The sequence below is a fragment of the Osmia lignaria genome, unplaced genomic scaffold, assembly GCF_051020975.1.
Source record: "Osmia lignaria lignaria isolate PbOS001 unplaced genomic scaffold, iyOsmLign1 scaffold0013, whole genome shotgun sequence".
Lineage (NCBI taxonomy): Eukaryota > Metazoa > Arthropoda > Insecta > Hymenoptera > Megachilidae > Osmia > Osmia lignaria.
Genome location: NW_027478167.1, coordinates 13,198,598 through 13,217,850, shown reverse-complemented (window position 1 = coordinate 13,217,850; position 19,253 = coordinate 13,198,598).

Sequence of the window (19,253 nt, the reverse complement as noted above, 5' to 3'; positions counted from 1 at the left end):
TAAAAGTTCCGAAGCCGCACCAGCATAATAGAGATACAGAAACACCGTGGCCCCTTTCTTTGAGATAACTCTGCACTATTGCGAGCTGCAAATGTCACTTCCAGCTTAGCTGTCCAGAAGAAGAACAACAAGAAGAAGAAATATCTCGAAATATGTCCCTCAGGCCCCTTCCCTTGGGATAAATCTGCAAATATCTCGGAAACGAAGCGAGCTATGGCAAAATGTTAAGAGACCTTTTTTGTAGAGAATTAGGTTTCCTACTTTTTATGTTCTATGATATTTTTTGATCAGATGCGTAGTTCTCGAGATATATCAAGATATTTAAAAGTTCCGAAGCCGCACCAACATAATAGAGATACAGAAACACCGTGGCCCCTTTCTTTGAGATAACTCTGCACTATTGCGAGCTGCAAATGCCACTTCCAGCTTAGCTGTCCAGAAGAAGAACAACAAGAAGAAGAAGTATCTCGAAATATGTCCCTCGGGCCCCTTCCCTTGGGATAAATCTGCAAATATCTCGGAAACGAAGCGAGCTATGGCAAAATGTTAAGAGACCTTTTTTGTAGAGAATTAAGTTTCCTACTTTTTATGTTCTATGATATTTTTTGATCAGATGCGTAGTTCTCGAGATATATCAAGATATTTAAAAGTTCCGAAGCCGCACCAACATAATAGAGATACAGAAACACCGTGGCCCCTTTCTTTGAGATAACTCTGCACTATTGCGAGCTGCAAATGCCACTTCCAGCTTAGCTGTGCAGAAGAAGAACAACAAGAACAAGAAATATCTCGAAATATGTCCGTCAGGACCCTTCCCTTGAGATAAATCTGCAAATATCTCGGAAACGGAGCGAGCAATGGCAAAATATTATGAGACCTTTTTTGTAGAGAATTAAGTTTCCTACTTTTTATGTTCTATGATATTTTTTGATCAGATGCGTAGTTCTTGAGATATATCAAGATATTTAAAAGTTCCGAAGCCGCACCAACATAATAGAGATACAGAAACACCGTGGCCCCTTTCTTTGAGATAACTCTGCACTATTGCGAGCTGCAAATGCCACTTCCAGCTTAGCTGTCCAGAAGAAGAACAACAAGAAGAAGAAATATCTCGAAATATGTCCCTCAGGCCCCTTCCCTTGGGATAAATCTGCAAATATCTCGGAAACGAAGCGAGCTATGGCAAAATGTTAAGAGACCTTTTTTGTAGAGAATTAAGTTTCCTACTTTTTATGTTCTATGATATTTTTTGATCAGATGCGTAGTTCTCGAGATATATCAAGATATTTAAAAGTTCCGAAGCCGCACCAACATAATAGAGATACAGAAACACCGTGGCCCCTTTCTTTGAGATAACTCTGCACTATTGCGAGCTGCAAATGCCACTTCCAGCTTAGCTGTGCAGAAGAAGAACAACAAGAAGACGAAATATCTCGAAATATGTCCGTCAGGCCCCTTCCCTTGAGATAAATCTGCAAATATCTCGGAAACGAAGCGAGCTATGGCAAAATGTTAAGAGACCTTTTTTGTAGAGAATTAAGTTTCCTACTTTTTATGTTCTATGATATTTTTTGATCAGATGCGTAGTTCTCGAGATATATCAAGATATTTAAAAGTTCCGAAGCCGCACCAGCATAATAGAGATACAGAAACACCGTGGCCCCTTTCTTTGAGATAACTCTGCACTATTGCGAGCTGCAAATGCCACTTCCAGCTTAGCTGTGCAGAAGAAGAACAACAAGAAGAAGAAATATCTCGAAATATGTCCGTCAGGCCCCTTCCCTTGGGATAAATCTGCAAATATCTCGGAAACGAAGCGAGCTATGGCAAAATGTTAAGAGACCTTTTTTGTAGAGAATTAAGTTTCCTACTTTTTATGTTCTGTGATATTTTTTGATCAGATGCGTAGTTCTCGAGATATATCAAGATATTTAAAAGTTCCGAAGCCGCACCAGCATAATAGAGATACAGAAACACCGTGGCCCCTTTCTTTGAGATAACTCTGCACTATTGCGAGCTGCAAATGCCACTTCCAGCTTAGCTGTCCAGAAGAAGAACAACAAGAAGAAGAAATATCTCGAAATATGTCCCTCAGGCCCCTTCCCTTGGGATAAATCTGCAAATATCTCGGAAACGAAGCGAGCTATGGCAAAATGTTAAGAGACCTTTTATGTAGAGAATTAAGTTTCCTACTTTTTATGTTCTATGATATTTTTTGATTAGATGCGTAGTTCTCGAGATATATCAAGATATTTAAAAGTTCCGAAGCCGCACCAACATAATAGAGATACAGAAACACCGTGGCCCCTTTCTTTGAGATAACTCTGCACTATTGCGAGCTGCAAATGCCACTTCCAGCTTAGCTGTCCAGAAGAAGAACAACAAGAAGAAGAAATATCTCGAAATATGTCCCTCAGGCCCCTTCCCTTGGGATAAATCTGCAAATATCTCGGAAACGAAGCGAGCTATGGCAAAATGTTAAGAGACCTTTTTTGTAGAGAATTAAGTTTCCTACTTTTTATGTTCTATGATATTTTTTGATCAGATGCGTAGTTCTCGAGATATATCAAGATATTTAAAAGTTCCGAAGCCGCACCAACATAATAGAGATACAGAAACACCGTGGCCCCTTTCTTTGAGATAACTCTGCACTATTGCGAGCTGGAAATGCCACTTCCAGTTTAGCTGTGCAGAAGAAGAACAACAAGAAGAAGAAATATCTCGAAATATGTCGGTTAGGCCCCTTCCCTTGAGATAAATCTGCAAATATCTCGGAAACGAAGCGAGCTATGGCAAAATGTTAACAGACCTTTTTTGTAGAGAATTAAGTTTCCTATTTTTTATGTTCTATGATATTTTTTGATCAGATGCGTAGTTCTCGAGATATATCAAGATATTTAAAAGTTCCGAAGCCGCACCAACATAATAGCGATACAGAAACACCGTGGCCCCTTTCTTTGAGATAACTCTGCACTATTGCGAGCTGCAAATGCCACTTCCAGCTTAGCTGTCCAGAAGAAGAACAACAAGAAGAAGAAATATCTCGAAATATGTCCCTCAGGCCCCTTCCCTTGGGATAAATCTGCAAATATCTCGAAAACGAAGCGAGCTACGGCAAAATGTTAAGAGACCTTTTTTGTAGAGAATTAAGTTTGCTACTTTTTATGTTCTATGATATTTTTTGATCAGATGCGTAGTCCTCGAGATATATCAAGATATTTAAAAGTTCCGAAGCCGCACCAACATAATAGAGATACAGAAACACCGTGGCCCCTTTCTTTGAGATAACTCTGCACTATTGCGAGCTGCAAATGCCACTTCCAGCTTAGCTGTGCAGAAGAAGAACAACAAGAAGAAGAAATATCTCGAAATATGTCCGTCAGGCCCCTTCCCTTGGGATAAATCTGCAAATATCTCGGAAGCGAAGCGAGCTACGGCAAAATGTTAAGAGACCTTTTTTGTAGAGAATTAAGTTTCCTACTTTTTACGTTCTATGATATTTTTTGAGCAGATGCGTAGTTCTCGAGATATATCAAGATATTTAAAAGTTCCGAAGCCGCACCAACATAATAGAGATACAGAAACACCGTGGCCCCTTTCTTTGAGATAACTCTGCACTATTACGAGCTGGAAATGCCACTTCCAGTTTTGCTGTGCAGAAGAAGAACAACAAGAAGAAGAAATATCTCGAAATATGTCCGTCAGGCCCCTTCCCTTGAGATATATCTGCAAATATCTCGGAAACGAAGCGAGCTATGGCAAAATGTTAAGAGACCTTTTTTGTAGAGAATTAAGTTTCCTACTTTTTATGTTCTATGATATTTTTTGATCAGATGCGTAGTCCTCGCGATATATCAAGATATTTAAAAGTTCCGAAGCCGCACCAACATAATAGAGATACAGAAACACCGTGGCCCCTTTCTTTGAGATAACTCTGCACTATTGCGAGCTGCAAATGCCACTTCCAGCTTAGCTGTGCAGAGGAAGAACAACAAGAAGAAGAAATATCTCGAAATATGTCCGTCAGGCCCCTTCCCTTGGGATAAATCTGCAAATATCTCGGAAGCGAAGCGAGCTACGGCAAAATGTTAAGAGACCTTTTTTGTAGAGAATTAAGTTTCCTACTTTTTACGTTCTATGATATTTTTTGAGCAGATGCGTAGTTCTCGAGATATATCAAGATATTTAAAAGTTCCGAAGCCGCACCAACATAATAGAGATACAGAAACACCGTGGCCCCTTTCTTTGAGATAACTCTGCACTATTACGAGCTGGAAATGCCACTTCCAGTTTTGCTGTGCAGAAGAAGAACAACAAGAAGAAGAAATATCTCGAAATATGTCCGTCAGGCCCCTTCCCTTGAGATATATCTGCAAATATCTCGGAAACGAAGCGAGCTATGGCAAAATGTTAAGAGACCTTTTTTGTAGAGAATTAAGTTTCCTACTTTTTATGTTCTATGATATTTTTTGATCAGATGCGTAGTCCTCGCGATATATCAAGATATTTAAAAGTTCCGAAGCCGCACCAACATAATAGAGATACAGAAACACCGTGGCCCCTTTCTTTGAGATAACTCGGCACTATTGCGAGCTGCAAATGCCACTTCCAGCTTAGCTGTGCAGAGGAAGAACAACAAGAAGAAGAAATATCTCGAAATATGTCCGTCAGGCCCCTTCCCTTGGGATATATCTGCAAATATCTCGGAAACGAAGCGAGCTATGGCAAAATGTTAAGAGACCTTTTTTGTAGAGAATTAAGTTTCCTACTTTTTATGTTCTATGATATTTTTTGATCAGATGCGTAGTTCTCGAGATATATCAAGATATTTAAAAGTTCCGAAGCCGCACCAACATAATAGAGATACAGAAACACCGTGGCCCCTTTCTTTGAGATAACTCTGCACTATTGCGAGCTGCAAATGCCACTTCCAGCTTAGCTGTGCAGAAGAAGAACAACAAGAAGAAGAAATATCTCGAAATATGTCCGTCAGGCCCCTTCCCTTGGGATAAATCTGCAAATATCTCGGAAACGAAGCGAGCTATGGCAAAATGTTAAGAGACCTTTTTTGTAGAGAACTAAGTTTCCTACTTTTTATGTTCTATGATATTTTTTGATCAGATGCGTAGTTCTCGAGATATATCAAGATATTTAAAAGTTCCGAAGCCGCACCAGCATAATAGAGATACAGAAACACCGTGGCCCCTTTCCTTGAGATAACTCTGCACTATTGCGAGCTGCAAATGCCACTTCCAGCTTAGCTCTGCAGAAGAAGAACAACAAGAAGAAGAAATATCTCGAAATATGTCCGTCAGGCCCCTTCCCTTGGGATAAATCTGCAAATATCTCGGAAACGAAGCGAGCTATGGCAAAATGTTAAGAGACCTTTTTTGTAGAGAATTAGGTTTCCTACTTTTTATGTTCTATGATATTTTTTGATCAGATGCGTAGTTCTCGAGATATATCAAGATATTTAAAAGTTCCGAAGCCGCACCAACATAATAGCGATACAGAAACACCGTGGCCCCTTTCTTTGAGATAACTCTGCACTATTGCGAGCTGCAAATGCCACTTCCAGCTTAGCTGTGCAGAAGAAGAACAACAAGAAGAAGAAATATCTCGAAATATGTCCGTCAGGCCCCTTCCCTTGGGATAAATCTGCAAATATCTCGGAAACGAAGCGAGCTACGGCAAAATGTTAAGAGACCTTTTTTGTAGAGAATTAAGTTTCCTACTTTTTATGTTCTATGATATTTTTTGATCAGATGCGTAGTTCTCGATATATATCAAGATATTTAAAAGTTCCGAAGCCGCACCAACATAATAGAGATACAGAAACACCGTGGCCCCTTTCTTTGAGATAACTCTGCACTATTACGAGCTGGAAATGCCACTTCCAGTTTTGCTGTGCAGAAGAAGAACAACAAGAAGAAGAAATATCTCGAAATATGTCCGTCAGGCCCCTTCCCTTGAGATATATCTGCAAATATCTCGGAAACGAAGCGAGCTATGGCAAAATGTTAAGAGACCTTTTTTGTAGAGAATTAAGTTTCCTACTTTTTACGTTCTATGATATTTTTTGAGCAGATGCGTAGTTCTCGAGATATATCAAGATATTTAAAAGTTCCGAAGCCGCACCAACATAATAGAGATACAGAAACACCGTGGCCCCTTTCTTTGAGATAACTCTGCACTATTACGAGCTGGAAATGCCACTTCCAGTTTTGCTGTGCAGAAGAAGAACAACAAGAAGAAGAAATATCTCGAAATATGTCCGTCAGGCCCCTTCCCTTGAGATATATCTGCAAATATCTCGGAAACGAAGCGAGCTATGGCAAAATGTTAAGAGACCTTTTTTGTAGAGAATTAAGTTTCCTACTTTTTATGTTCTATGATATTTTTTGATCAGATGCGTAGTCCTCGCGATATATCAAGATATTTAAAAGTTCCGAAGCCGCACCAACATAATAGAGATACAGAAACACCGTGGCCCCTTTCTTTGAGATAACTCTGCACTATTGCGAGCTGCAAATGCCACTTCCAGCTTAGCTGTGCAGAGGAAGAACAACAAGAAGAAGAAATATCTCGAAATATGTCCGTCAGGCCCCTTCCCTTGGGATAAATCTGCAAATATCTCGGAAACGAAGCGAGCTACGGCAAAATGTTAAGAGACCTTTTTTGTAGAGAATTAAGTTTCCTACTTTTTATGTTCTATGATATTTTTTGATCAGATGCGTAGTTCTCGAGATATATCAAGATATTTAAAAGTTCCGAAGCCGCACCAACATAATAGAGATACAGAAACACCGTGGCCCCTTTCTTTGAGATAACTCTGCACTATTACGAGCTGGAAATGCCACTTCCAGTTTTGCTGTGCAGAAGAAGAACAACAAGAAGAAGAAATATCTCGAAATATGTCCGTCAGGCCCCTTCCCTTGAGATATATCTGCAAATATCTCGGAAACGAAGCGAGCTATGGCAAAATGTTAAGAGACCTTTTTTGTAGAGAATTAAGTTTCCTACTTTTTATGTTCTATGATATTTTTTGATCAGATGCGTAGTTCTCGAGATATATCAAGATATTTAAAAGTTCCGAAGCCGCACCAACATAATAGAGATACAGAAACACCGTGGCCCCTTTCTTTGAGATAACTCTGCACTATTGCGAGCTGCAAATGCCACTTCCAGCTTAGCTGTGCAGAAGAAGAACAACAAGAAGAAGAAATATCTCGAAATATGTCCGTCAGGCCCCTTCCCTTGGGATAAATCTGCAAATATCTCGGAAACGAAGCGAGCTATGGCAAAATGTTAAGAGACCTTTTTTGTAGAGAACTAAGTTTCCTACTTTTTATGTTCTATGATATTTTTTGATCAGATGCGTAGTTCTCGAGATATATCAAGATATTTAAAAGTTCCGAAGCCGCACCAGCATAATAGAGATACAGAAACACCGTGGCCCCTTTCCTTGAGATAACTCTGCACTATTGCGAGCTGCAAATGCCACTTCCAGCTTAGCTCTGCAGAAGAAGAACAACAAGAAGAAGAAATATCTCGAAATATGTCCGTCAGGCCCCTTCCCTTGGGATAAATCTGCAAATATCTCGGAAACGAAGCGAGCTATGGCAAAATGTTAAGAGACCTTTTTTGTAGAGAATTAGGTTTCCTACTTTTTATGTTCTATGATATTTTTTGATCAGATGCGTAGTTCTCGAGATATATCAAGATATTTAAAAGTTCCGAAGCCGCACCAACATAATAGCGATACAGAAACACCGTGGCCCCTTTCTTTGAGATAACTCTGCACTATTGCGAGCTGCAAATGCCACTTCCAGCTTAGCTGTGCAGAAGAAGAACAACAAGAAGAAGAAATATCTCGAAATATGTCCGTCAGGCCCCTTCCCTTGGGATAAATCTGCAAATATCTCGGAAACGAAGCGAGCTACGGCAAAATGTTAAGAGACCTTTTTTGTAGAGAATTAAGTTTCCTACTTTTTATGTTCTATGATATTTTTTGATCAGATGCGTAGTTCTCGATATATATCAAGATATTTAAAAGTTCCGAAGCCGCACCAACATAATAGAGATACAGAAACACCGTGGCCCCTTTCTTTGAGATAACTCTGCACTATTACGAGCTGGAAATGCCACTTCCAGTTTTGCTGTGCAGAAGAAGAACAACAAGAAGAAGAAATATCTCGAAATATGTCCGTCAGGCCCCTTCCCTTGAGATATATCTGCAAATATCTCGGAAACGAAGCGAGCTATGGCAAAATGTTAAGAGACCTTTTTTGTAGAGAATTAAGTTTCCTACTTTTTATGTTCTATGATATTTTTTGATCAGATGCGTAGTTCTCGAGATATATCAAGATATTTAAAAGTTCCGAAGCCGCACCAACATAATAGAGATACAGACACACCGTGGCCCCTTTCTTTGAGATAACTCTGCACTATTGCGAGCTGCAAATGCCACTTCCAGCTTAGCTGTGCAGAAGAAGAACAACAAGAAGAAGAAATATCTCGAAATATGTCCGTCAGGCCCCTTCCCTTGGGATAAATCTGCAAATATCTCGGAAACGAAGCGAGCTATGGCAAAATGTTAAGAGACCTTTTTTGTAGAGAATTAAGTTTCCTACTTTTTATGTTCTATGATATTTTTTGATCAGATGCGTAGTTCTCGAGATATATCAAGATATTTAAAAGTTCCGAAGCCGCACCAGCATAATAGAGATACAGAAACACCGTGGCCCCTTTCTTTGAGATAACTCTGCACTATTGCGAGCTGCAAATGCCACTTCCAGCTTAGCTGTGCAGAAGAAGAACAACAAGAAGAAGAAATATCTCGAAATATGTCCGTCAGGACCCTTCCCTTGAGATAAATCTGCAAATATCTCGGAAACGAAGCGAGCAATGGCAAAATATTATGAGACCTTTTTTGTAGAGAATTAGGTTTCCTACTTTTTATGTTCTATGATATTTTTTGATCAGATGCGTAGTTCTCGAGATATATCAAGATATTTAAAAGTTCCGAAGCCGCACCAACATAATAGAGATACAGAAACACCGTGGCCCCTTTCTTTGAGATAACTCTGCACTATTGCGAGCTGCAAATGCCACTTCCAGCTTAGCTGTCCAGAAGAAGAACAACAAGAAGAAGAAATATCTCGAAATATGTCCCTCAGGCCCCTTCCCTTGGGATAAATCTGCAAATATCTCGGAAACGAAGCGAGCTATGGCAAAATGTTAAGAGACCTTTTTTGTAGAGAATTAAGTTTCCTACTTTTTATGTTCTATGATATTTTTTGATCAGATGCGTAGTTCTCGAGATATATCAAGATATTTAAAAGTTCCGAAGCCGCACCAACATAATAGAGATACAGAAACACCGTGGCCCCTTTCTTTGAGATAACTCTGCACTATTGCGAGCTGCAAATGCCACTTCCAGCTTAGCTGTCCAGAAGAAGAACAACAAGAAGAAGAAGTATCTCGAAATATGTCCCTCGGGCCCCTTCCCTTGGGATAAATCTGCAAATATCTCGGAAACGAAGCGAGCTATGGCAAAATGTTAAGAGACCTTTTTTGTAGAGAATTAAGTTTCCTACTTTTTATGTTCTATGATATTTTTTGATCAGATGCGTAGTTCTCGAGATATATCAAGATATTTAAAAGTTCCGAAGCCGCACCAACATAATAGAGATACAGAAACACCGTGGCCCCTTTCTTTGAGATAACTCTGCACTATTGCGAGCTGCAAATGCCACTTCCAGCTTAGCTGTGCAGAAGAAGAACAACAAGAACAAGAAATATCTCGAAATATGTCCGTCAGGACGCTTCCCTTGAGATAAATCTGCAAATATCTCGGAAACGGAGCGAGCAATGGCAAAATATTATGAGACCTTTTTTGTAGAGAATTAAGTTTCCTACTTTTTATGTTCTATGATATTTTTTGATCAGATGCGTAGTTCTTGAGATATATCAAGATATTTAAAAGTTCCGAAGCCGCACCAACATAATAGAGATACAGAAACACCGTGGCCCCTTTCTTTGAGATAACTCTGCACTATTACGAGCTGGAAATGCCACTTCCAGTTTTGCTGTGCAGAAGAAGAACAACAAGAAGAAGAAATATCTCGAAATATGTCCGTCAGGCCCCTTCCCTTGAGATATATCTGCAAATATCTCGGAAACGAAGCGAGCTATGGCAAAATGTTAAGAGACCTTTTTTGTAGAGAATTAAGTTTCCTACTTTTTATGTTCTATGATATTTTTTGATCAGATGCGTAGTTCTCGAGATATATCAAGATATTTAAAAGTTCCGAAGCCGCACCAACATAATAGAGATACAGAAACACCGTGGCCCCTTTCTTTGAGATAACTCTGCACTATTGCGAGCTGCAAATGCCACTTCCAGCTTAGCTGTGCAGAAGAAGAACAACAAGAAGAAGAAATATCTCGAAATATGTCCGTCAGGCCCCTTCCCTTGGGATAAATCTGCAAATATCTCGGAAACGAAGCGAGCTATGGCAAAATGTTAAGAGACCTTTTTTGTAGAGAATTAAGTTTCCTACTTTTTATGTTCTATGATATTTTTTGATCAGATGCGTAGTTCTCGAGATATATCAAGATATTTAAAAGTTCCGAAGCCGCACCAGCATAATAGAGATACAGAAACACCGTGGCCCCTTTCTTTGAGATAACTCTGCACTATTGCGAGCTGCAAATGCCACTTCCAGCTTAGCTGTGCAGAAGAAGAACAACAAGAAGAAGAAATATCTCGAAATATGTCCGTCAGGACCCTTCCCTTGAGATAAATCTGCAAATATCTCGGAAACGAAGCGAGCAATGGCAAAATATTATGAGACCTTTTTTGTAGAGAATTAGGTTTCCTACTTTTTATGTTCTATGATATTTTTTGATCAGATGCGTAGTTCTCGAGATATATCAAGATATTTAAAAGTTCCGAAGCCGCACCAACATAATAGAGATACAGAAACACCGTGGCCCCTTTCTTTGAGATAACTCTGCACTATTGCGAGCTGCAAATGCCACTTCCAGCTTAGCTGTCCAGAAGAAGAACAACAAGAAGAAGAAATATCTCGAAATATGTCCCTCAGGCCCCTTCCCTTGGGATAAATCTGCAAATATCTCGGAAACGAAGCGAGCTATGGCAAAATGTTAAGAGACCTTTTTTGTAGAGAATTAAGTTTCCTACTTTTTATGTTCTATGATATTTTTTGATCAGATGCGTAGTTCTCGAGATATATCAAGATATTTAAAAGTTCCGAAGCCGCACCAACATAATAGAGATACAGAAACACCGTGGCCCCTTTCTTTGAGATAACTCTGCACTATTGCGAGCTGCAAATGCCACTTCCAGCTTAGCTGTCCAGAAGAAGAACAACAAGAAGAAGAAATATCTCGAAATATGTCCCTCAGGCCCCTTCCCTTGGGATAAATCTGCAAATATCTCGGAAACGAAGCGAGCTATGGCAAAATGTTAAGAGACCTTTTTTGTAGAGAATTAAGTTTCCTACTTTTTATGTTCTATGATATTTTTTGATCAGATGCGTAGTTCTCGAGATATATCAAGATATTTAAAAGTTCCGAAGCCGCACCAACATAATAGAGATACAGAAACACCGTGGCCCCTTTCTTTGAGATAACTCTGCACTATTGCGAGCTGCAAATGCCACTTCCAGCTTAGCTGTCCAGAAGAAGAACAACAAGAAGAAGAAGTATCTCGAAATATGTCCCTCGGGCCCCTTCCCTTGGGATAAATCTGCAAATATCTCGGAAACGAAGCGAGCTATGGCAAAATGTTAAGAGACCTTTTTTGTAGAGAATTAAGTTTCCTACTTTTTATGTTCTATGATATTTTTTGATCAGATGCGTAGTTCTCGAGATATATCAAGATATTTAAAAGTTCCGAAGCCGCACCAACATAATAGAGATACAGAAACACCGTGGCCCCTTTCTTTGAGATAACTCTGCACTATTGCGAGCTGCAAATGCCACTTCCAGCTTAGCTGTGCAGAAGAAGAACAACAAGAACAAGAAATATCTCGAAATATGTCCGTCAGGACGCTTCCCTTGAGATAAATCTGCAAATATCTCGGAAACGGAGCGAGCAATGGCAAAATATTATGAGACCTTTTTTGTAGAGAATTAAGTTTCCTACTTTTTATGTTCTATGATATTTTTTGATCAGATGCGTAGTTCTTGAGATATATCAAGATATTTAAAAGTTCCGAAGCCGCACCAACATAATAGAGATACAGAAACACCGTGGCCCCTTTCTTTGAGATAACTCTGCACTATTACGAGCTGGAAATGCCACTTCCAGTTTTGCTGTGCAGAAGAAGAACAACAAGAAGAAGAAATATCTCGAAATATGTCCGTCAGGCCCCTTCCCTTGAGATATATCTGCAAATATCTCGGAAACGAAGCGAGCTATGGCAAAATGTTAAGAGACCTTTTTTGTAGAGAATTAAGTTTCCTACTTTTTATGTTCTATGATATTTTTTGATCAGATGCGTAGTTCTCGAGATATATCAAGATATTTAAAAGTTCCGAAGCCGCACCAACATAATAGAGATACAGAAACACCGTGGCCCCTTTCTTTGAGATAACTCTGCACTATTGCGAGCTGCAAATGCCACTTCCAGCTTAGCTGTGCAGAAGAAGAACAACAAGAAGAAGAAATATCTCGAAATATGTCCGTCAGGCCCCTTCCCTTGGGATAAATCTGCAAATATCTCGGAAACGAAGCGAGCTATGGCAAAATGTTAAGAGACCTTTTTTGTAGAGAATTAAGTTTCCTACTTTTTATGTTCTATGATATTTTTTGATCAGATGCGTAGTTCTCGAGATATATCAAGATATTTAAAAGTTCCGAAGCCGCACCAGCATAATAGAGATACAGAAACACCGTGGCCCCTTTCTTTGAGATAACTCTGCACTATTGCGAGCTGCAAATGCCACTTCCAGCTTAGCTGTGCAGAAGAAGAACAACAAGAAGAAGAAATATCTCGAAATATGTCCGTCAGGACCCTTCCCTTGAGATAAATCTGCAAATATCTCGGAAACGAAGCGAGCAATGGCAAAATATTATGAGACCTTTTTTGTAGAGAATTAGGTTTCCTACTTTTTATGTTCTATGATATTTTTTGATCAGATGCGTAGTTCTCGAGATATATCAAGATATTTAAAAGTTCCGAAGCCGCACCAACATAATAGAGATACAGAAACACCGTGGCCCCTTTCTTTGAGATAACTCTGCACTATTGCGAGCTGCAAATGCCACTTCCAGCTTAGCTGTCCAGAAGAAGAACAACAAGAAGAAGAAATATCTCGAAATATGTCCCTCAGGCCCCTTCCCTTGGGATAAATCTGCAAATATCTCGGAAACGAAGCGAGCTATGGCAAAATGTTAAGAGACCTTTTTTGTAGAGAATTAAGTTTCCTACTTTTTATGTTCTATGATATTTTTTGATCAGATGCGTAGTTCTCGAGATATATCAAGATATTTAAAAGTTCCGAAGCCGCACCAACATAATAGAGATACAGAAACACCGTGGCCCCTTTCTTTGAGATAACTCTGCACTATTGCGAGCTGCAAATGCCACTTCCAGCTTAGCTGTCCAGAAGAAGAACAACAAGAAGAAGAAGTATCTCGAAATATGTCCCTCGGGCCCCTTCCCTTGGGATAAATCTGCAAATATCTCGGAAACGAAGCGAGCTATGGCAAAATGTTAAGAGACCTTTTTTGTAGAGAATTAAGTTTCCTACTTTTTATGTTCTATGATATTTTTTGATCAGATGCGTAGTTCTCGAGATATATCAAGATATTTAAAAGTTCCGAAGCCGCACCAACATAATAGAGATACAGAAACACCGTGGCCCCTTTCTTTGAGATAACTCTGCACTATTGCGAGCTGCAAATGCCACTTCCAGCTTAGCTGTGCAGAAGAAGAACAACAAGAAGAAGAAATATCTCGAAATATGTCCGTCAGGACCCTTCCCTTGAGATAAATCTGCAAATATCTCGGAAACGACGCGAGCAATGGCAAAATATTATGAGACCTTTTTTGTAGAGAATTAAGTTTCCTACTTTTTATGTTCTATGATATTTTTTGATCAGATGCGTAGTTCTCGAGATATATCAAGATATTTAAAAGTTCCGAAGCCGCACCAACATAATAGAGATACAGAAACACCGTGGCCCCTTTCTTTGAGATAACTCTGCACTATTGCGAGCTGCAAATGCCACTTCCAGTTTTGCTGTGCAGAAGAAGAACAACAAGAAGAAGAAATATCTCGAAATATGTCCGTCAGGACCCTTCCCTTGAGATAAATCTGCAAATATCTCGGAAACGAAGCGAGCAATGGCAAAATGTTAAGAGACCTTTTTTGTAGAGAATTAAGTTTCCTACTTTTTATGTTCTATGATATTTTTTGATCAGATGCGTAGTCCTCGCGATATATCAAGATATTTAAAAGTTCCGAAGCCGCACCAACATAATAGAGATACAGAAACACCGTGGCCCCTTTCTTTGAGATAACTCTGCACTATTGCGAGCTGCAAATGCCACTTCCAGCTTAGCTGTGCAGAGGAAGAACAACAAGAAGAAGAAATATCTCGAAATATGTCCGTCAGGCCCCTTCCCTTGGGATAAATCTGCAAATATCTCGGAAACGAAGCGAGCTACGGCAAAATGTTAAGAGACCTTTTTTGTAGAGAATTAAGTTTCCTACTTTTTATGTTCTATGATATTTTTTGATCAGATGCGTAGTTCTCGAGATATATCAAGATATTTAAAAGTTCCGAAGCCGCACCAACATAATAGAGATACAGAAACACCGTGGCCCCTTTCTTTGAGATAACTCTGCACTATTACGAGCTGGAAATGCCACTTCCAGTTTTGCTGTGCAGAAGAAGAACAACAAGAAGAAGAAATATCTCGAAATATGTCCGTCAGGCCCCTTCCCTTGAGATATATCTGCAAATATCTCGGAAACGAAGCGAGCTATGGCAAAATGTTAAGAGACCTTTTTTGTAGAGAATTAAGTTTCCTACTTTTTATGTTCTATGATATTTTTTGATCAGATGCGTAGTTCTCGAGATATATCAAGATATTTAAAAGTTCCGAAGCCGCACCAACATAATAGAGATACAGAAACACCGTGGCCCCTTTCTTTGAGATAACTCTGCACTATTGCGAGCTGCAAATGCCACTTCCAGCTTAGCTGTGCAGAAGAAGAACAACAAGAAGAAGAAATATCTCGAAATATGTCCGTCAGGCCCCTTCCCTTGGGATAAATCTGCAAATATCTCGGAAACGAAGCGAGCTATGGCAAAATGTTAAGAGACCTTTTTTGTAGAGAACTAAGTTTCCTACTTTTTATGTTCTATGATATTTTTTGATCAGATGCGTAGTTCTCGAGATATATCAAGATATTTAAAAGTTCCGAAGCCGCACCAGCATAATAGAGATACAGAAACACCGTGGCCCCTTTCCTTGAGATAACTCTGCACTATTGCGAGCTGCAAATGCCACTTCCAGCTTAGCTCTGCAGAAGAAGAACAACAAGAAGAAGAAATATCTCGAAATATGTCCGTCAGGCCCCTTCCCTTGGGATAAATCTGCAAATATCTCGGAAACGAAGCGAGCTATGGCAAAATGTTAAGAGACCTTTTTTGTAGAGAATTAGGTTTCCTACTTTTTATGTTCTATGATATTTTTTGATCAGATGCGTAGTTCTCGAGATATATCAAGATATTTAAAAGTTCCGAAGCCGCACCAACATAATAGAGATACAGAAACACCGTGGTCCCTTTCTTTGAGATAACTCTGCACTATTGCGAGCTGCAAATGCCACTTCCAGCTTAGCTGTCCAGAAGAAGAACAACAAGACGAAGAAGTATCTCGAAATATGTCCCTCAGGCCCCTTCCCTTGGGATAAATCTGCAAATATCTCGGAAACGAAGCGAGCTATGGCAAAATGTTAAGAGACCTTTTTTGTAGAGAATTAAGCTTCCTACTTTTTATGTTCTATGATATTTTATGATCAGATGCGTAGTTCTCGAGATATATCAAGATATTTAAAAGTTCCGAAGCCGCACCAACATAATACAGATACAGAAACACCGTGGCCCCTTTCTTTGAGATAACTCTGCACTATTGCGAGCTGCAAATGCCACTTCCAGCTTAGCTGTGCAGAAGAAGAACAACAAGAAGAAGAAATATCTCGAAATATGTCCGTCAGGACCCTTCCCTTGAGATAAATCTGCAAATATCTCGGAAACGAAGCGAGCTATGGCAAAATATTATGAGACCTTTTTTGTAGAGAATTAAGTTTCCTACTTTTTATGTTCTATGATATTTTTTGATCAGATGCGTAGTTCTCGAGATATATCAAGATATTTAAAAGTTCCGAAGCCGCACCAACATAATAGAGATACAGAAACACCGTGGCCCCTTTCTTTGAGATAACTCTGCACTATTGCGAGCTGCAAATGCCACTTCCAGCTTAGCTGTCCAGAAGAAGAACAACAAGAAGAAGAAATATCTCGAAATATGTCCCTCAGGCCCCTTCCCTTGGGATAAATCTGCAAATATCTCGGAAACGAAGCGAGCTATGGCAAAATGTTAAGAGACCTTTTTTGTAGAGAACTAAGTTTCCTACTTTTTATGTTCTATGATATTTTTTGATCAGATGCGTAGTTCTCGAGATATATCAAGATATTTAAAAGTTCCGAAGCCGCACCAGCATAATAGAGATACAGAAACACCGTGGCCCCTTTCCTTGAGATAACTCTGCACTATTGCGAGCTGCAAATGCCACTTCCAGCTTAGCTCTGCAGAAGAAGAACAACAAGAAGAAGAAATATCTCGAAATATGTCCGTCAGGCCCCTTCCCTTGGGATAAATCTGCAAATATCTCGGAAACGAAGCGAGCTATGGCAAAATGTTAAGAGACCTTTTTTGTAGAGAATTAGGTTTCCTACTTTTTATGTTCTATGATATTTTTTGATCAGATGCGTAGTTCTCGAGATATATCAAGATATTTAAAAGTTCCGAAGCCGCACCAACATAATAGAGATACAGAAACACCGTGGTCCCTTTCTTTGAGATAACTCTGCACTATTGCGAGCTGCAAATGCCACTTCCAGCTTAGCTGTCCAGAAGAAGAACAACAAGACGAAGAAGTATCTCGAAATATGTCCCTCAGGCCCCTTCCCTTGGGATAAATCTGCAAATATCTCGGAAACGAAGCGAGCTATGGCAAAATGTTAAGAGACCTTTTTTGTAGAGAATTAAGCTTCCTACTTTTTATGTTCTATGATATTTTATGATCAGATGCGTAGTTCTCGAGATATATCAAGATATTTAAAAGTTCCGAAGCCGCACCAACATAATAGAGATACAGAAACACCGTGGCCCCTTTCTTTGAGATAACTCTGCACTATTGCGAGCTGCAAATGCCACTTCCAGCTTAGCTGTCCAGAAGAAGAACAACAAGAAGAAGAAATATCTCGAAATATGTCCCTCAGGCCCCTTCCCTTGGGATAAATCTGCAAATATCTCGGAAACGAAGCGAGCTATGGCAAAATGTTAAGAGACCTTTTTTGTAGAGAATTAAGTTTCCTACTTTTTATGTTCTATGATGTTTTTTGATCAGATGCGTAGTTCTCGAGATATATCAAGATATTTAAAAGTTCCGAAGCCGCACCAACATAATAGCGATACAGAAACACCGTGGCCCCTTTCTTTGAGATAACTCTGCACTATTGCGAGCTGCAAATGCCACTTCCAGCTTAGCTGTCCAGAAGAAGAACAACAAGAAGAAGAAATATCTCGAAATATGTCCCTCAGGCCCCTTCCCTTGGGATAAATCTGCAAATATCTCGAAAACGAAGCGAGCTACGGCAAAATGTTAAGAGACCTTTTTTGTAGAGAATTAAGTTTCCTACTTTTTATGTTCTATGATATTTTTTGATCAGATGCGTAGTCCTCGCGATATATCAAGATATTTAAAAGTTCCGAAGCCGCACCAACATAATAGAGATACAGAAACACCGTGGCCCCTTTCTTTGAGATAACTCTGCACTATTGCGAGCTGCAAATGCCACTTCCAGCTTAGCTGTGCAGAAGAAGAACAACAAGAAGAAGAAATATCTCGAAATATGTCCGTCAGGCCCCTTCCCTTGGGATAAATCTGCAAATATCTCGGAAACGAAGCGAGCTACGGCAAAATGTTAAGAGACCTTTTTTGTAGAGAATTAAGTTTCCTACTTTTTATGTTCTATGATATTTTTTGATCAGATGCGTAGTTCTCGAGATATATCAAGATATTTAAAAGTTCCGAAGCCGCACCAACATAATAGAGATACAGAAACACCGTGGCCCCTTTCTTTGAGATAACTCTGCACTATTGCGAGCTGCAAATGCCACTTCCAGCTTAGCTGTCCAGAAGAAGAACAACAAGAAGAAGAAATATCTCGAAATATGTCCCTCAGGCCCCTTCCCTTGGGATTAATCTGCAAATATCTCGGAAACGAAGCGAGCTATGGCAAAATGTTAAGAGACCTTTTTTGTAGAGAATTAAGTTTCCTACTTTTTATGTTCTATGATATTTTTTGATCAGATGCGTAGTTCTCGAGATATATCAAGATATTTAAAAGTTCCGAAGCCGCACCAACATAATAGAGATACAGAAACACCGTGGCCCCTTTCTTTGAGATAACTCTGCACTATTGCGAGCTGGAAATGCCACTTCCAGTTTAGCTGTGCAGAAGAAGAACAACAAGAAGAAGAAATATCTCGAAATATGTCGGTTAGGCCCCTTTCCTTGAGATAAATCTGCAAATATCTCGGAAACGAAGCGAGCTATGGCAAAATGTTAAGAGACCTTTTTTGTAGAGAATTAAGTTTCCTACTTTTTATGTTCTATGATATTTTTTGATCAGATGCGTAGTTCTCGAGATATATCAAGATATTTAAAAGTTCCGAAGCCGCACCAACATAATAGAGATACAGAAACACCGTGGCCCCTTTCTTTGAGATAACTCTGCACTATTGCGAGCTGCAAATGCCACTTCCAGCTTAGCTGTCCAGGAGAAGAACAACAAGAAGAAGAAATATCTCGAAATATGTCCCTCAGGCCCCTTCCCTTGGGATAAATCTGCAAATATCTCGGAAACGAAGCGAGCTATGGCAAAATGTTAAGAGACCTTTTTTGTAGAGAATTAAGTG